The sequence below is a fragment of the Amphiura filiformis genome, chromosome 5 (genome assembly GCF_039555335.1).
Source record: "Amphiura filiformis chromosome 5, Afil_fr2py, whole genome shotgun sequence".
NCBI lineage: Eukaryota > Metazoa > Echinodermata > Ophiuroidea > Amphilepidida > Amphiuridae > Amphiura > Amphiura filiformis.
In genome coordinates this window covers 39,791,632-39,806,828 of record NC_092632.1, presented here as the reverse complement: position 1 = coordinate 39,806,828, position 15,197 = coordinate 39,791,632, and the positions used below count along the sequence as shown (strand labels likewise).

Genomic DNA, 15,197 nt, shown 5'->3' with positions numbered 1-15,197 from the left:
TAAAGCATCTTAAACAACAAAATGCACATCAATCCTTGGATAGATAGATGCAGAACACATAATGCAACAATATGGCATGCAGTGATAATAATAGTACCTATCTGTCAAGCATAATAAAAATGACCACTGACAGACAGAAATGACATCTCAAATGGCCAAAATCATCCTTCCATGAAATTTGACAGGCCCATCTAGGGAGGGACCATTTTGTTTTGCATGGTTAAATATCAACCTTATTTTTTACACACAAGGTAAGTCTATTCTATGACAAGTTGTTTTTCTACCAAGTATTTTTTTCAAGGGATTAAGATTTTAAAAGCAACAGTTTTTGAGCATTTATAAAGACAACTTATGGGTGTAATGAGGTGAGAGATTGCACTCATGCATGGGTGAATGATGTTTTCCCAAATCAACATCCAGAGAGGCCATTGACCGATATTAAAGATTATTTCAAGGAATATGGTATCTTTATCTTTGAACTAATATTTATACAGAATGAGACCTGGCATTACACTTTTAATCACACAGTATCATCAACACATGAGATAATGGTGGATGTATTTTTAATTTTTAAATGCTATAGGTCTACTACATTAAATTAAGGACTGGCTTTTGAGAGGAGTAAGAGTGATGCTCCTCTACAGTTCTTTAAAAGTTGCAATTTGCATGAATGATTTACTGCTCCTCTTCTTTTTTACTTTACAACTTCTAAAGCTCTTCTTGAGAAGACTGGTCAGAAGAACATTTTACAGAGCTTTTAACCTCATTTCAAAAGGAAGACTGTGAAAAATATGATAGGCTTAGCTACATTGTAGAATAGTGCTCAGAGATACATGTACCCAATAAAAGTATTACTGACATTGAGTATGTACATGTACCGGTATAGATCTACATGTATTAGAAATCAGCACATTGTATTCCATACTACGGTAACTTATTACTAGGCCTGTTATCGACTGTTGTGTCGTATTATTGTCTATATGACCCTAAATCCGACATGTCAAAATAAATTGTTCTTTTTTCGACACTTTACGACAAGTATATCAAAAAGAAAAAAATGAAATTTCCATGCTATATTTTGTCCGAATAAGCTTACCGTATGATCATGTTTTCATCGGAAAGCAGGGTCTTAGCTAGCCACCCGTCTAGCCGTCATTTCAGATGGCCAGTTTGCTCCTGGGATGGGCAAAATTAATGCCTTTGACAGATGCTATATTATAAATTGTATGTTTTGATGAGCTAATTGACCTTTTTAGTAGATCCAATTAGTAGAACAAGGCCATATATCAGCACATATTTGAACCCCCAATGGGCTATAGATGTCTGGTAAATGTTTTAAAGGTCAAATTAGGCCAGGCAATTTTATTCAAATGACGGGCAACCCTCAATTTCTAGCTAAGACCCTGTCGGAAAGTCGAAATTACCTCCCGAAGTTGACCCGAACCCGGAAGTAGAACGAACCAGGAAGTACCGGTATGTTTATACCGGATTAAGTCGCCAAGATCCTAACTTATATCGGCGTGATTTTAAGCTTATCTATCGACTTTTTTCAGTATTTTTGAATCTCATTATGAGTTTCGACACGTGTCGATTGTCATATTTTTTTCCCCGACGAAGTGTTGAATTAGAAATCATGTGTCGATAACAGGCCTATTCCATACATGATACATGTCACATAATTATGAATAATATCCACAGTATACGAAAGTTTTAACTACATCTCACGTTTATATCATTCAGAGAGCTCTGTGGTAGCCTGCGGTTTGCATCATATTGAAATTTTATGTCATAATAAGGCCATCTTAATTTGATAGTTTGTCTCAAAGCCATCCCCAAACTTGTGCATTATTTTGTACAATTTCTCAAGCAATAAGGGATACGCATTTATTAAAGGAAGGTGACCTGATATATTTGGAAAATCAAATTCTTTAAAACTTACATAACATAAAATGTCATCCCTTTTAATCACTCATGCAAAAAGAATATGCAAATGTTTTTTGTAAATGTGACTAATTCCTAATGGAATCACCGACATTTATACAGTGTGATATTGGTATATGTAGTCTACAGTGTTTTTATTTTAAAATGATAATCATCATGATCATGTAATATATTGATTTCAACTTACGTGAAAGGCCCTATTTTTCTCATAAACATATTGAAATCAGAAGTTCCAACTCAGTGTAGGCCTATTTCCTAAGATATCATCAAAAAACTGCTGAATTACATTGTAGTCAAAACTATATGGTACATACAATGTACCATAGTTTTGACTATAATTTGACAGTTTTTTGACGATTTCTTCGAAATACACCGATTTGGAACGCAAATTTCAATAAGTTTATGAGAAAAATATGAGCTTTCTTCTGATACCTATATCAGCATTTTGATGAAGTAAAGTGGGGGATGAGATTTTCAATCAGGTTACCCACCTTTTACCTATTTCATATGAGAAAAAAATTCCATGATTTTTGCTATTTTTTATAACAAAATTGTCACTAAAATGTAAGCTCTGGAGAAAAACACGATTTGGGAAGCCAATACCATGGTTTTCCAAAAAACGCAAAAAAAACCCTTTTTTTTTTTAATTAAAAAATAAATTTTTCAAGAATGATAGACCCTAAATTTCATGTTATTCAAGGTTGGAACCAGAGAAAAACTGCTATTTAAAAAATAAATAAATAAATAAATTTTTTTGGGAAAAAATGCAATTGCACCCAAAAAACGCAATTGCGGCCACGAAAAACGTGATCGCGTTTTCCTCTGGTGCTTACTAAAATGTTTGGAAAATACAAGCAAAATGTAATAAGAATGAACGTGTCCGACAGCACTGCGCAGCACGTATAGTACGCGGAGTGCGCACCCACGCAATTATACACAATTAATGCATGGTTCACTGCCATTCACATATTTTCTAACGTTTGCTCTGATTGGTTCTCGAGCTATCTAAGAGTGTATGACTCTTGTATGACTGTTGGCACTGGCAGCTATGTTCATTCCACTGTTGTTATAACTAGAATTTTGCGGTTCTCGACCTGCACGGTTCTCGACACAAAGCATTGGCCGCAATTATGCCTCCACCTTGACGCCCATCATTTTAACCGGTGCAATTTCACTTGACCCCAAAATGACCTTCACATTATTTGCCTTGAACACTATGGTGGCCGTTCCCATCAAATTTCATGAACCTTGCTATTTGACCCCAGATTACCCTGAATGACCCCAAAATGACCTTTAACATTTTTGCCTTGTTTCAGTGGTCGTCCCCACAAATTTCATGAATCTGCGACAATCTATGGCGATTTGAACGTGGTACCATGTTAAAAAGTCGGGCACCCGGTAGTACAAGGAACTTATACGATGTACTCATTCACAAACTGATACTATCTGTCCATCGTATAAGACTGTTACCGCACGGTAGCTGGTTGAAGGAATATTACACAGTCAAGAATAGGCTCCATCATTTTTTTGTTCTGATCCCTCCAAACATCAAAACATCAAAAGCGTTGCACATTTACTTACTTAAGACTGTCCTTTTTCATAACGCAAACAAAGTAGGGCCAAGCTACCTAGAAATGGTCAAATTTTGGCAAGAAATATCTCTGTGTAATCCTATGTAAGTCCCATATCACATCGTTATCGGCGATCGTGATTTTTTTCTCCTGAAGTTTGGCTGGTACCCACTAGCGTCATGCACGTGACATGACACAGCTAAAATAACTGACCGGAAATCGGGGATCATTAAAACGTCAACAAATTTCAAAAACTAAACTTAATGGCGAGCGGTCCGAATTTTGAGCCATACAAGTTTACGTGGTGAACTAGGCACCCGGCCTGAACTCATGTCGCGGTGATGACATCACACTGACGGCATATCTTTTTATAGGAAGAATTCAAAACACGGCAACGATAACGGTCACAAGTCTGCTCTTTTACATCCTCACATGTGCTCAAAATTTACGAACATGCACCAAATATGATTTAAAGTCTCATCTTCACGTGAGGAATGGTAGGAAGTGGTGCGTGAAAAAGTAGTATTTTTGCCCTACCCTGGAAAGAGGTCTAAGGTAGACATCTCAGACCTTGAAGCGGAGAAGTCAGTGGAAATCGTAGTGACGGAGGTGTGAGTACCTCATATTTTCTTCTCTATCCACACAGTCACAGTAGTGACTGACAGTAAGTCGTCATGGTTCTAGATTTCTTGATCATGTTGAAAGATCACTGTCTGTGATCAACGCAGTAAATACACTCTGACTCTCGTCAAAGCCTAGGTAAGGTTTGCCATGTTTCATGGTTTGCAGCAAAATATTTATATTGATAGATTTCTAGATGACTGCACTGTCGACCTGTCAAGTGTCAAAACAAATGCAATGTACATGTATTTCCAGGTGGTATACAGTAATACAAATGTACATGAATTAGAGAATAAGCGATAGGAATTTTTATTTTGCCTATATCCTCTACATGATGAGGCGACAGGCAGGTCCAATATTTTGAGTAGTGGATGCCGGCGCAGCCGGTATCCACTACGATAAAAATATTGGACCTGCCTGTCGCTATCATAGGTAGAGGATAGGCAAAATAAAAATTCCTATCGTTATTCTCATTCTTAGTCAGTTAAATATTATTTTAATAACTGTAAACAGATTTTTTAAGCAAAAACTAAGTTACCATCATAAAAACTCCCCTCATTATAAAATGAACTTCACGTATTCTGTTGCGCGTATTGCTAGCGCGTTCGCGTATTCCGCACTAGTCTACGGCTACGCATCCAGCGCGCTACATACGCGCACCTCTACACGCGTGTTAAGCATTTAATCAAGAAGCATGATGACGTGGGGTCGTCTACGGCCTGATAGACGGCACCCGAAATCATGCGATTGTCCAATCAGAAATGTGTCTACGAACTAGACCACTCCCACTGACGAAGAATGCACGGCCCTGATTTGGTAAAACAATCTAACTTGAAATTTGGACATTTTGAGATAAATCCATATCTTGGGTAATGTGAAGGCCCTCTTTCAATTGGTGACATCCTCAAATCACCACCATGCTTCATTTTGAAGATAGCAGAACCTATCTTAACACTTTTTTGTCACTTTTCGTGTATTTAATATGGTAAAATGACCTATCTCAAAGTTAGATCATTTTACCGCATTAGCCAAGACCTTCTAGAGAGCGCCAGAATACATTCATGATATACGGCAAAATAACCTATCTCAAGATAGATCATTTTACCAAATAAATGAGTCTCACTATGCTTATTTTTGTTACAAGGTAAAACAATGTAAAAGAATCTAACTCCCTAAAAATGGTTGTCATTTCAAAATTACTCAACCAAATTAGCCAAACTTTTGCAAATAATAAGATTGTTATATTTTAGATGTTAGATGTGTTTAATAATTTATTTTATACAAAAAGAAAAACGTCAAGTGTTCAAACTTAAAAGCTCTTTTTCTCAAAACAGCGATTTTCAAGTTAGATCATTTTACCAAATGCAGCACACATGAATGTTCATGATGTTTGTGTACTCACATGATATTCACACATGCACAGCCACAGCGGGATGATAGCCGATGATATGGTCCCTGCTGGTATAAAAACTGTCGTGTTGTCCTCCGCTACAGTGCAGTATCCAGTTTTCAGGTTCTAAATCAATTTGAATTTCAAAATAGCTTTCAGCAATAGATACAAGAGTTGCAGAAATTTGCAGAAATCGTTAAGTTACAGAAATTTACAAGGAACCACAGTTACCACACAGCACACCACACCAGGATGCAGGACCAAAACATCAGGAACTCAACTCCACGAACTTTGACATAATTGATCGATGGTCACGTCGCCAACCAATCAATTAATCGATTTTGGCAAACTATAGCAAGCCATTGTGGTCATAACGCATTGGTCAATGCCAGGGGTCCAACCATGGGTCCAATGAAATGAAATGATTAGTTTCCCGTCACATTTTTTTCAGTGAAATATGAGGTCATGATTTCATTATTCATTATTTTAGAAAATTTCATTTTGTCAAAAATTTCATTTATATGGCTATTACCTACCGGTATATTGTTGATAAAAGACCAGCTCAAAACAGGTATTACATGATCATCATTACAGACATTTTGCAACAGATTGAGAAAAGATTTGAATTTGTTTTTATAAAAATGAAAAGAAATTTGAAATTTTTGTAAAGTATAGCCTACACTAGAAACATAATGAGGTACCGTAATCCTTAAATTTTCATTATTTACCACATCCTCTACACAAGTAAGAAAAGCTGCTGATTATGATCAGCAGGGGATGTCACACATTTTGAGAGTTTCAATTTTGATTACACTGTAAAAACAGTGTTTAGAAAGTGGTGGCAAACATGTGTTTAGAAACTTTATGTTTAGAATATGGATGTCAGATGTTTAGAAATTAAACACCATCACTGACCAATGTTGAGAAATTTGACACATGATGTTTAGCCTTTAAACGTGTTTACAAAGTGGTGGCAAAATTGTGTTTAGAAACGTGTTTAATCGCTAAACACTGTTTTTACAGTGTATTTCCATCTCAATTTTCAGATAATTGACTTTTATATGAAAATAATGAAAGTTTTGGTCAAATTGAAAAAGTTATGAGGGCGGGTGACGGGAAGCTAATAATTTCATTTCATTAGCCTTATACCTCACCAGGCGTTTTGTCTGACAAGACAAGACAAAGTGGTCCGGCCCTGGATCACAGGATCATGTTATGATATTTCTAAAATTGTTCCTCTCAAGCTCAGTCAAAATTCTAAGATTTAGTGCACCACCGGATATAGGGCTATAGTGGGGCCTAGTGCCTAGTAGGCCTAGGCCTACTTTGTACAAGTCTATACAGGCTTTCAAGATTGTTGCAGCATATACAAAAAACACCCTAAAATGCACGTTTTAGCCTTTATTTCCAAAAATTGACCAGTTACTGATTTATAGCAAAAAAGGATTGAGCTATGTTTTACTTTTTGGCAATGTGTTTAATCCTATTTTGTTTAAAATTGATTAATATAGGCCAATAGAAATGGCTATGAGTGATGTCAGGTGAGCTCTCACCATGCCTAAAACCCGGGCCTAAAACTCATTACTCCGAGTCATGGGGGGGGGGGGGGAGTCTAAACTTGCAAACAACTTCTGAAACATAGGCTCTAGGCCCTATAAGTTGATCAAATATATTTTGTTATGGTAAGAAACCTTTAATCGTTAGCTTTAATAAACGGGAAAAAATATTTCAATCGACTCGAACATGTTGAAGATATGCTCTTTTTAAGGAATGTAGGCCTACCCGTTTTATAACAACTTTATGGTTGGAATTCCGAAAGGTGGTTTAACTTAAGCCGGTGCTAACTTAAACCTGGGTCTAACTAGTCCCGGCTTAAGCCTAAACCTAGGTTTAAGTTATTTTACGATTCCGAAAGCTCGGACTAGTTAGACCTGGGTTTAAACCTAGGTTTAAACTTAGACCTGGTTTCGTAGCCGCATAGTACTATACTGTGGTGTATACTATTATGCATATTACACCGAACTTTGTGCATGGGTATGATGTTTCAATTTATTTAAAAGGCTATAATAGGCATTTGCGTGGGAAATTGTGAATAAACAGCAGGTAGTAGGGCCTAGAGTTGTTATCTTTTTCATGTTTCTGAGTTTATTGATGAAAATGGTTTTTATTTTTAAACCAAATACGGAGATCTATAATCCACGTATAAGTTCAGTCTTATTTTACTATGATTTCCCCAAGTTTTTTTTAACAACACTCACGTTGCATCATTGTAGGCCTAACAGTGATTAAGCCGAAATGGTATTTTCTAAAATACCGGTGCAATAATTATGAATTGGGTGGAAGGTAATATAAAATAGGGGGGTGGGTGGGTTGTTTTGGCAAGCCAAAAGAAGAGCAAGCATATTTTACCCAGCTATTTTTGCACACATTTATGTGGCACCTTTTAATAAAACGCTCTAAAAGAGGCTTATCCGACGGAGTATGAAAACGTTCTTTCCGTTTTTCACATGATCAATATGCTCGAATTTGCATATTGGGTTCCCACAAATTTGACACGGTGTGACGCAAAAGTTTTTGGCAGGCCAAGGGGGGGGGGGGGGCGAGACATGCAATTTTTAGCAGGCCGAGAGGGGCAAGCAATTTTTGTCAGGCTGAGAGGGGCATTCAAAGTGGCACGCTGTTTGGAAATTTCCGTAAGGTTAGGATTGGGCGGGCCTACGGAATACCCTCCGCGCTGTAGGTTTATATCATTCGTTACATGGCATGACTATCGAGGAGGCATCACATGTTTCTCTCTTTTACGGACAGCGCGGTGGGTAGGCCTATATAATTGAAGATGCCTGGTGTATCCTATTGCAGGCATAAAATAGCTATAATTTAGATTTAAAATATTAAAACAAAACACTGACCTATTTATTATAATACAAAGTGCAAACTGTGTAGCATATTTATTTTATTATATTAATGTTAAACATGATACATTATCCATCACTTCAAATAGTGAGGAAGTAATTTTTAACCACTAGTACATTAAATAAAACTAGAAATGAATGAATACGTTTCAAGTAGCATAGAGGTTTGTTGTTTATTTATTTATTAAAATTATGTCAGGCCTATACTGTCATGTCATGTCATGGGCGTCAATCCGTTCTGAAAATGGAAGAGTGGCACGGATGTGAAAAGATATGTCAGCGCCGCACATATGAGAGAGATATGCATGCCCCTTCAGAAGTTGAAAAAAACAACAAAATGAAGTCAAAATTTTGAAGTCATTTGGTGGACATTTTACATTATTTTTGGTTATTTTAGTGCAGATCTCAAAATGGCTATTATACTGTAGACTACCCGGTACCTTTTTGTACTTGCGTTAAATCGATAGGGGGCCTAATCACAAAATAAAACAAACAACAACAACCAAACAAACAAACTTGTACATATTGATTTAGTTACCAAAATGCGAAGGGGGCATAGGCCTTCTCGGACATTATGTCCCCCTCCAGGATAGACGCCCATGCTGGTTTCATATACGAGAGTATGGTGAAGACTAGTGGAGTAGACCCTTACAGTAAAGCCACAATTTTTCCGTGTTACAAAATTTAAATTCCGTGTTACAAATTGGACGATTCCGTGATTTTCCGTTTTACATTATAAAGCACTGAAAAGTGAATACAAGCATGTTTTTAAAAGTGTATTTTGTCTTATACATGTATAATTATATGTACCTTTTACTGTAGTCTCCCTCAACATCCCCATTAAAATTAAGCATCATCAATTGTCTTGTGTGTACTTCCGATAACTGTATCGGCCAGAAGATTGCATCGTAGGCCTAGAATAAATGCTAGAATGGATTGTTTAATGGTTGATTACTGCTAAATTATCACTTTTATTTGTTTTCCTTTGTAAATCAACACAAAAGTTAGACATTTTACACAGTTTTCACTATTTTGTGGCATTTTCCAATTTCCGTGAGCAAACCCCGAATTCCGTGAATTTTTCTGATTTTCCGTATCACGGAGAAATCATGGCTTTACCTTATTGTTCTAAGGACATGTTTAAAATTATTAATACCTTTCTAAGACTTAATAATAATTACTATAGTGTGTGAAACGTGCAACGTACAAAACTTGTCTTCATTTCCATTGAGTAGTATACACAAACTAGTATTCCGGAGTAATAAATATCGATACCAAAAGTCTCATATGTTATCACGTTTGTGTTACACTATTAGGCTTAAAGGCCTATAACATTCAGCAAGGTAAAAATTTTCATGTTAAAAACACTTGTGGTTGTACTGCTCATCGATTCTGTATGGATCTCAGCCGGGGATCGCCGTTACTTCATCATGTAGGAGATTGTTCTGTAGTGAAAGAAAGAAAAAAATAATATTTGTAAAATATGAATTAGACCTATATCCAAATCTTGCCCCCCCCCCTCCACACACTCTCAATTTTGAGATTTTGGCATGTGAAGAAAATTTATAATTTTCTCATAATTGCTGTTGTCTGTTGAGATGTTTCTTTTAATAGGCCTAGGCCTGGTATCATATTCATGAACAAAAATTATATAAAGATTTGTACGAAGTCTAATTTCAATTTATGCATTCTAGTTTTTGGAAAAAGCACTTTTCAAAACATTTCAAAAGTTACACACAAAAAGTGAAAATTAGAGCAAAATTCTGGCATATACTCAAGATTTTGAATGCTTAGACATGTTCCAAGTCTTTGATTTTTGTGACTCGATTGTCAGAAAACATGTCGAAAATGCATGTTTTTGGCTTCTTTTTTTTCAAGAAAATAGTGAACTTTTTTTCATTATCTACAGTCAGTACCAAATGAATGATTACGATTGAGCTATGTTTCATTTCTCAGACTTGATAAATGTTTTTTTAATCCAAAAAAATCAGTGCTTTATTTTTCTGGAATGGGGGAGTAGATTATCATTACCTCACACCTTGTACCTTAATTGTCATACTTTGAAACTTACCAAAATAACCTCAAGTTTATGGTGCATGGGAATCATCCGTATCACTCAGATTGGAAAACATTCCTCTTGACATGACATTGATAGTTTGACCTGTAAAAGGGAAAAAACAAAGCATACCATTTTATTTGTCAAAGGTGCTGCTGTTAATCAGTCACAGAGTTAGAGAATAAATGATAGGATTTTGTCTTTTGCCTATCCAATATCGTGTCATAATGGATGGGCTGGCCAATATTTTGAGTAGTGGATGCCAAGCGTGCCGCCGTTGCGTGGCGGCGCGCGCCCTGACTAATATCACTATCAACTATTGTGAGATATTATACACCAGAAAACCAATCAAATTACGTGAATTCTTTACAAGACGCATCCATTGAATAAGAATTTCATTTAAAATTTGCAATTGAATAAATGTAGTAATATTACCAGTAATATTTAGGCCTAGATGATCATGATGGTATCTAAAATCATACTTCAGTGAGCACTGAGAATTCTATAAAATTAATCGGTCACAGGATGATGAACAGTCTATTTTATTAAACGATGATATTATGCCTGTTGGACCAAACTTTCATAATACCACGATGAATACCCTACATAGGCCCTATGTTTACAGGCTGGCTAGGCCTGGACTCAGCCTGTTCCAGGCTTATTATTGAACTTGAAGCTCCGCCTAATTAACTATTTTAATATGAAATCTACGTTTGTTATTTTGTCTGGCACAAGTCCAGGCCTAGCCAGCCTGTAAACATAGGGCCTATGTAGGGCATGTCATCACATATGCCAAAATGGTACAGGCCGGTAAGGCTAGGGCCTAGGATGTTCCACTACCAAGCTTGAACTTAAAGCCATGTCTATTTTGTACATGGACAAAATCCCTACATCTTGAAGAACATATGCCTACGGAAAATATCTGTCTAGTGGGTACCGGTACTGATACAGTTTGTGCCTAGGCTACAGCCCATGATAGCCTAGCCCTAGAGCTCCCTAGGCTAGCCAGCTAGAACCATCATGACCAGGGCCGCCTGATGGGGTATAGGCCTAAACGTTTTACTTCTACGTCTGCTTCTAACATCATGTCATCACTCTACAAGTAACTCCTGATCCTTACATCTTCATTTCAAGCTGGAACTCATTGGGAAAAAAGCCCGGATTTCGATAAATAAGGGAACATTGAAAAAGCTTTGTCCGAGCTTCGTTTGTTGATAAAAATCCACAAAGCCTCGCGGCTAGGCTTTTCTCATGTACATGATGTACACGGTATTTACATGTAATTTATTAAGCCTAAACTAATCGGATTCCTAAGCTTGACTAAAACAACAGCCTAAAATCGTCACCAATAATGAGTGAAGGTTTACATAATTATATAGGGGCTTTTAAGTGGTAAAACAGTATTATTATGTCACAAATAAGCCGACGTTTCTTACCTTCACTGTCATGACGCGGTTCTATGCTATTACACTGTGCCGTGAGTACCGGGTATCGGTATGACTGTCACTGCCGTGTATTGCACTGCCACTGCCATGTCCATTGCAGCTGTGTACAAGCTTGTCCGATCACCTCCGCTTTCAAACTCTGGCTACAACTCTTCTCTATTCATTATGGAACATAATCCTTTTATTATGACTTCCAAAAATTGGTTCTGTGGCACATTTTTCCAGTTGCAAATACCACGAAGTGCAGTGGTCCGCATCCATAACAAGCAGGCTTCCGTGGTTGGCATGCAGACAAATGCACTTAAACCTGGACTTAAACCTACCCCCTGCCAGGTTTAAGTTAGACCCGGCTTTTGCGACTTTAGTACTCAGCTTTAGACCCAGGTTTAACTTAAACCAGCTACGGGAAACGCAACTTTGGTTTAAACCTAGGTTTAGCTAAACCTAGGTTTAAACCACCTTTCGGAATCCCAGCCTATAACAACTTATTTAGGGAATGGGCTTTATCGATGAGCTTTTGGGCTATGGATTTTGTTTAGTGTCCTTAAAATGGATGCGGGATGGGAGTGATGGACTTCTTTTGCTATACTTGCAATTACTATTTTTTTCTTGGTTATTTATACTTTTTTGTTTTATTATCTTTCTTAGTTTCTGACTTTGTTGTTTCTTGCTTTCTTTTTATTTACAACATCAGTCGTTCCACTTTTTGGGATAAAAGTAGCCATGAAAAGTGATGTTTGGTTTGTCTTTGTTCTTCGAAGTTGTGCTGCAAACGGCATGCCCTCTACCTGGTTTCCCCCCTTGACGGATACAGCTAGTTTCAGCATTGGTCCTCATTCGGTCCTCATTGCATCAATTGCGTTGAAAATCTAATTATGTGTAATATTACTTTCTCTAGGCTGCATAATTTATGAAACCTAGTTCGCCAAACGTTTCTCTAAAAAAGCCTGCATAGTTTTCTAAACGTTTCGTGAATGTAAGGCGACGAAAAGAAAATCCTGTTCTACGGGCCCGACTGACCCAGATTTTGAACAAATTGGGAAACATTTTTCCTGTACAAATTTCCTGTGCTTAGGGCCTGTGCAATATATATTACTAGATTTCGCGGTTCTCGGGGTCGGGCGGTTCTCGTGATAGGCCTATTTCCGGGGTCCTCCAGATATCCTGGGAATATGGAAACTTTGGGGCCTCATAACTGCTAAATTGTTTATGTTAATCATGTCTTGAAAATAGGCCTATAATTGGTCCGATGAGATGCACCTGTTAGTCACACTGTAATGCTTTCCGCGCGGATGCGGTACTCTGCGCACACCCGCGATAGCACACCGCGAGCACGCGTAATCGCACCGCGCGAACGCGATAACGCACCGCGCGAACGCGATAGCGCGCGGACAGAGAGACGGACGGACACGCCGTAATTAGTATTAAGATGAGCCCTAAAATTGGGGGATGGGGGCAAGAATTTTTTGGCGCTAAAGATTTGCAAAATTAAAGAGAATTTGCCATTGCTCATTAAAATGAATCTAGTATTATGGACAATGTATGCCTATGTGCTCTTTCATTTAATGACATTAAAATTTAATAAAATATTGTAAGTGTCACTTGAGGTATTGGCTTTTAAAACCTATATTTTGGTCAAAAACAAGTTGTGCGTGATTAGGTTGTGTTCAACCGTTTACCACATTCGCCTTGCTATAACATTGAATTGACGTAACAAAAAGTGTTTTAGCAGGATCCCCGGGAAGTGTTAGCTTTCGTTAGATATAAAAAAATTCTGATTGCATGAAGGGAACGCTTTAGGTTTAAAAAAAACCAATCACAGATGCCTATTTTCCACTAGTCACCAGCTAGAAGCTCACACAGATCTTATGATGCTATGCTCTCAACCGTGGAGAGTAAATACAGGTTTCATCTCATCTTCTCTGGTTCTCTACACAAGGTAGGAGCCTACTGCTGCTTGGACGAAATTGTGCGCCCGGGTGTACGTGTATCGAGGTGGAAACTGTGCATATGCGTTTATAAGAGAATCGCTTTCAGTATCCAAGGCTTTCCATAATGAGCCGAAGGGGGTGGGGGCAAGCAATTTCTGGCAAGCCGAGAGGGGGAAAGCGATTTTTTGGCACACATTCATGGGGCGCCTTTTAAATAAAACGCTCTAAAAAGGCTTAGGAAAACAGTACGCAAACTCTTTTAAGAGTTTAAAAATATATGCAAATTTTCCTGCTCACTGCGCTCGTAAACATCATGTAGGCATATCTAGACCATTTAAGGTTTGCAAATTGGGATCCCAAAATTTGGCAAGTGCAAAGGGTGGGTGGGGGGAGCAAATATTTTTGGTGGGGGAAAACAATTTTGGGCGGGAGGGAGGGGGAAAGCAATTTTGGGCGAGCCGTTTGGAACTTACCTCCCCCCGGCTCACTATTGCACAGCCCCTTTAATATCCTAATCTAAAATAGTATTAACCCATGGCAAGGAAGGGCACGTGCCACGGTATCCCCCGCGGTACCCAGTGCTGTGTATATAGAGGGCTGATAAATCGACCAATTTCAGTGCCACAAGTTATAGGTTGATTCTGCACTCCCTCCAACTTATGCCCTTAAACAGGAAGCCCCGCTTGGCCAGTTCTCCACAGAAGAACTGACTTACACCTGTTACTTTGATGACAGACAGAACAGATTTTACATGGATAAAATTCAATCTTGACTAATTCCCTAAGGAACTTGAACCAAAAGTGGGGCTTCCACTTTAAGTCAAAATTTTTGTGCGCTACGCTTATATCACTGATTAACTTGATTTACTTTGGCCTATACATACATACCCAGCAAACACAAAACGTTTGACAGAAAACGTTTAAATGTCTGGTTATATCGTATAAAAACGTTTTAATAAAAACGTTTTAGAAAACTTCAAGCAAAATATTCTAATAATGTTATGTTTTAAATGTTATTTTAAACATAATGTTTAGAAGTGTTGACAAGATATTTTGCCAAAATGATTGTCCAAGTTTTCATTACCTTTATATAACCCGATATTTAAATGTTATTAAAACGTTTTGACTCTAAAACGTATTAAGAACATTAATGTGTTTGCTGAGAAGACGAACCAATGGAATAGCTTGTCCTGTGCCCAGTGTCTGCCTGTGCCAAGAATTCATCGTATTCGCCGCCCTCCTGGTCTACTTTGGAGTAATTACTTCAAAAAGAGAGGGCGTTTGGGGGTGAATGTTATACAGGGTGATTTAAAATGAACTGTACTCAATTT

General features: G+C 37.7%; 1 protein-coding gene across 2 annotated transcripts in view; it reads right to left on the bottom strand.

The window, feature by feature from the left end:
* The window catches only part of LOC140153112 (uncharacterized), a 145,374-nt gene extending 139,584 nt beyond the window's left edge, over positions 1–5,790 (bottom strand). For both annotated transcript variants that reach the window (XM_072175745.1, XM_072175747.1), the window contains exon 1: positions 5,536–5,790. The gene's annotated coding sequence lies outside the window, so the exon portion shown is untranslated. The remainder of the gene's footprint in view (positions 1–5,535) is intronic.
* Between the last annotated feature and the right edge of the window lie 9,407 nt (positions 5,791–15,197).